This window comes from Tenrec ecaudatus, chromosome 4 (genome assembly GCF_050624435.1).
Source record: "Tenrec ecaudatus isolate mTenEca1 chromosome 4, mTenEca1.hap1, whole genome shotgun sequence".
In the NCBI taxonomy this organism is placed as follows: Eukaryota; Metazoa; Chordata; class Mammalia; order Afrosoricida; family Tenrecidae; genus Tenrec; species Tenrec ecaudatus.
The window spans coordinates 51,494,188-51,499,133 of record NC_134533.1 but is presented as its reverse complement, the minus strand read 5'-3'; the positions used below and the strand labels follow the sequence as shown (position 1 = coordinate 51,499,133).

The following is a 4,946-nucleotide window of genomic DNA, read 5'->3' as shown; positions in this document are numbered from 1 at the left end:
GGGCTGACTTGAGTATGTGGGAGCCAGTGGTGTCTGCAGAGAGAAAGCAGGCCATCTGGCCTCACAGGGTTTGGGGCCAAAGTCAGCTGCACGCAGCTGTCTTAATGCTGGCCGGGACAACGGACCCAAAAGAGGTGTGAGGACCCAGCCTCTGTGTGGCTCCGAGTTGAGAATGGAGTATTCCTTCAGAAAGATCATACTGAGGAGGATTGAAGGCCGTGGAGGACAGCTGCAGGGCTTCAAACTGGTTCATACTGGTTCAGTCATGGCTCTAGAAACAAAGCTGGAACAGACAGGCTGTTCACAATCGGGGTGGTCCAAGCCGAGTGATAGCCAGAACAGGGCATAGGATGGGTCCAGGCCCTGGAATGGGAGACTCAGGGGCAGGGGGTGAGCCTGTTCGTTTTCAGGACTGCGGAGAGCGACATGCATCTGAGCAGCAGAGCTGGGCGCCATGGTGGAGACAGACACCGTTGTTAGGGACGCTGCCCTCAGAGAGATTGGTTGCCACGTAACAACATCTATTCTTTGTTCCTAAGAGGACAATTCAATTTCTAGCAGGACTTTGAGCTGTAACGTGTGTTTCAGCTAGCTTTCTAGTTCACCCACTCTAGAAAAAATCGTGTCTGCTCTGGTGCCATTCTGTCAGCCATGCTGAAATGGACTCAAAGCCCTGATTAACAGCCAGGTCATGAGTGCTGGCAGTTAGACGGAGGGCTGCTAACTGCAAGGTCAGCAGTTCCAAGCCATCCGCCACTCCGAGGGAGAAAGACAAGGACCTCTATTCCCATAGTTCCAGTCTCAGGGCCACTCAAGGACCGTTCTCCCTTGTTCCCTGGGGTGTCTGTGAGTTGGCACTGACTTGATGGCAGTGAGTGGGTGGAGCGGAGTGGCTCATCCAGTAAAAAGGCCTGGGAATCTACGACCATCGCCATGTACAGACCATCATCAGGGTCTGGGAACTTCTGGGCCAGACGGCAGGTAGCTGGGGTGGAGTGACCTGAAATATACCTTAGAGCTGGGTAGGACTAGGTAAGCCAAGATGGTGAGTTTGGAATTTAAGTTCTACTTTCCAATTTTGTGTAAATTTTGTTTTATTATTTTCTTGTGTCGCACAACTTACTTTCAAATCCTGATCTCTTTAATTCCTGACAGCGAGACTGTCAGAGCGTAGCATTCAGATCAGTATCTGGTTTCCCACTACCAGTGGCTGCCGAGCCAGTTCCAGTTCACAGGGTGGCAGAGTACCGCTGCTCACAGGGTTTTTTCACGGTTAGGACCTTCAGGAAGCAGCTGGCCTGGTCTTTCTTCAGAGGCACCTCTAGGTGGTTTTAAACAACTCACCTTTTGACTAGCAGCTGACTATCGAACCTTTTAAGGAGCCCAAGTAGTGTCATGGGTTATGAATTGGGCTGCCAAACACAAGGTCTGTGGTTCAAACCCCATAGCTGAACCATGGGAGAAAGATGAGGCTTTCTATGCTTGTAGATTTACAGTCTCCCTTTTCCTTTGGCGTGCCACCTTGATCCTGGTGTCACCATGGGCTGCCACCCTGCCCGATGTTACTGGTATTGTAAGAACAAGCCTTACCCAGAGTCCCGCTTCTGTCGAGTTGTCCCTGATGTCAGAAAAAGGCAAAGTGGATGAATTCCCACTGTGTGGCCACATGGCGTCAGATGAGGACCAGCAGCTCTCCTCCGGGGCCCTGGAGGCTGCCCGCATCTGGGCTGACAAGTGTCTGGTGAAAAGTTGTGGCAAAGATGCCTTCCACGTCTGAGTGAAGCTCCACCCCTCCCACGTCAACTGCATCAATAAGAGGTTGTCCAGCGCTGGGGCTGACAGTGCGCTGGGATGCGAGGTGCTTGGGGGAAGCCTCAAGGCACTGTGGATAGAGTCCACATTGGCCAGGTCATCTAGTCCATCCGCACCAAGCTTCAAAACAAGGAGCATGTGATTGAGTCCTTATGCAGGGTCAAGCCCAAGTTTCCTGGGCGCCAGAAGATCCACATCTCCAGGGAGTGGGGCTTCACCATGCGTAATGCCGATGAGTTTGAGGATATGGTAGCTGAGGAGCACCTCATCTCGGATGGCTGTGGAGTCAAATACATCCCTAATCGGGGCCCCTTGAACAAGCGGTGGGCCCTGCATTCATGAAGGCCTTGGTGGCTACTTAATAAAAATTGAACTTCCCCATTAAAAAAATTACAGTCTCAGAAACCCACGAGTTCAGTCCGTCTCCATTCCGTAGGGCCGCTGTGAGTCGGCGTCCACTTGATGGCAGCGGGTTGTGGATTTGTTCTTGTGGTTGTGTTGAGTTGCTGTCTCCATGGGTAGCACCCAGAGACTCCCTTGGAGTTTAAGCATGCTTAGAAGATACTGAAGGGCTTTTTCAACACTTGAGTGACATGATCTAACTTTAAAAACAGATAAATATGTGTACATATTTCTGGCTGCTGCATGAGGAAGTGGTCGGGAGGGTGGGCAAAGGGAAATGGAAGACCAAGTGCGAGGTTGGTTTTACCACCTGGGGCCACAAACGGTGCATCTGGTATTCAGCCAAAAGCCTGCATTTAAGGCTGCTGTATATATCCTCTCACCTGGAGTGGCCATGAGTTGGGATCAACTCAAAGGCAAGGAGTTCGCTTTAGAGTTTTGTCTCTGTTTTCATTTAAAACAAGACAAAACACCCCCAACCCCACTCCATACGCAAAAACAACCTACCACCAACGAATCCACTCTGAGCCTCGGAGGGACCCTGCGTAGGGTTTCTAAAACTATAAATGTTTGGGGAGCATCATCTCTGTACCCTAGAGTGGCTTCATCATTAAGAGCCACATGCTTAACCCACAGCATCACTTGGGCTCCCGTTTGCATGCTGCGCATGTCTGCCATCGTGTTTGCTGAGAGGACGCATATGAAATTGAATCAATAACAATAGATTTAATGAATTTGACGTGACCGTTGGCACGCCTCTCCCTCCGCTGTGGTGTCTACAAAGCAGGGACTGACAAGAAGGTTACGATGAACACTGGTTGCATGAATAGACTGATGTAAACACATCCTCTCTGTGAACGAGCACGATTGCTAGCCCCATTTTCCAGAAGATGAAGAGTAAATCCATTGTGTTAGGACTCACACCCTCCAGGACATGGTTCAGGTCTCTCTCTTTTCTGCTTCCGCCTTCCCCCTACTTTGGACAAACCGTGAGTAGACGTGAAGGCTAGTGTCTGTGTGGGTCAGCACCGACTGCATCAGAAGGCCTGGCTCTCTGGGGCCCTGCTGGGTTGCCATGGTGTTTGACCTATTGAGGGTGGAAGCATCCTCCCTGGGCTTTGACTGTGGCCCAGGCCTGCGTGGGCATATTCATCGAGGGGGAAGGCAAGGAGAACAAGGCAGGCAGCCCTAGATGGTCCTTTTTGCTACCCCCACTTCACAGAGGTAGTAGTTGAGGCCGAGAGAGCAAATCAATAACATGCCGGACCTTCCAGGCAGACATGTCAGAGATGGAGGAGGCACACAGCTCCGTCAGACTCCTGAGCGCATGCTCTCTGCACCCCTGTGTCCTCCCCAGGGGGCTGTCTTCCCGGCTGTCTTGGTTGTCCTTTCCTAGGCTGTCACCCTGTCAAGTGGGATGACGGGGAGGTGATTCAGAAGCTCACTCAAAGCTCCTGACCGGAAGTCCCTGGGGTCGGTCGCACCCTCGAGCATGCCCGTCCTTTCCTGTCTCAGGGTTCCAGAACTCAGCCCATCTGAAATGAGAGCAAGGCAGGGGAGCAGCCCAAGGTCCTCTGGAGATCCTTGTATGTGTGAAAAGTCTTTACTGAGCTTCTCTGGAGACTGTTCCAGGGCTGGAGACTGAGGGGTAAATGAGACAGACAACATTTCTGTTCTAGAGTTTATCCTCTGATGGGGCAGGAAGACGAGAAGCAAGATGTGCCTAAGAAAGAGCCGGTTCACAACAAGGACAGCCGTATTTCAGGGGGTCATCCTACATGGGTTATCAGTACCCCACCCAATGGGTCTCTGGGAATAAAACCCAGCTATTTGCTCCCCCCAAACAGCCTTGGGACCCCCGGGGGATGTTCTGCTCTGTCCTGTCTTGGAGGGTCGCTGTGAGTCACCCACTTGATAGCATCCCTCACCGTGATTTGTGCTGTGGGGGAACATAAAATAGACCGATGGGGAGGTGGTGCAGGGCCCTTCTGATTGGTGCCCAGGAAACAGCTCTAGGCTGGTGAGATGGAGCATGGACGTCCAGAATCTGAGCAGGTGCAGGGAAGAGCGAGCGCACACTCCGAGGCAGGGGCAGCTGGAGACTCGGAAAACGTGGTCTGTACGGCTGGGCAGAACAGATCCTGGAGGACCCCAAGGCCGAGGGAAGGCGTTTAGATTCCCTATTCTCTGGATGTGGAAGCGGTTAAGAGGAAGCTAAGGAGGGATTGGTACCCTCTGATTTGCATTTTTAAAAGGTCATTTGGCTGCCTCAGGAAGGACGGATTGCAGGGGTGGGTGGGAAGAGGGGTAGGAAGGCCAGTCCCCTTTGCACAAGATCCTGCATGGGGGTGTCACAGGCCTGGTGGAAAAACGTGGTAGATTTTATAATGCATTTTAGGGCTACTCCGTGTTGGGTGCAGGGAGACAGAAACGATTGTGGTGACGTCCCAACCTGAAGGCTCCGAACAGGCTGGTTCCAACCTTGTATGTTAATCCCAAGAAATTATGATAGAGACTTGAGGAGAGAGAATGAAGGGAAAGATGTGGGCACAGGGTGGTCACCAGGTGCCAGGCAGCCAGGGAAGGAGAGAAGGCATTGGGTCCCATTCTCTGCAGCTTTTCTGGCCTCCAAACCTCCTTGGCCCCTCATTCCACTGATGACTTGGTGGCAGGCTGGTCTCTGAGGACCAGGCCTCCTACTATCACCTTGCATGCAAGCCTAGCTGGATGGG

The 4,946-nt window shown here is 52.2% G+C and overlaps 1 pseudogene; it reads left to right on the top strand.

Annotated features, from left to right (window-relative positions):
• The first annotated feature begins 1,539 nt into the window (after positions 1–1,539).
• Positions 1,540–2,154, top strand: LOC142446657 (large ribosomal subunit protein uL16-like; annotated as a pseudogene).
• The last annotated feature ends 2,792 nt before the right edge of the window (positions 2,155–4,946 follow it).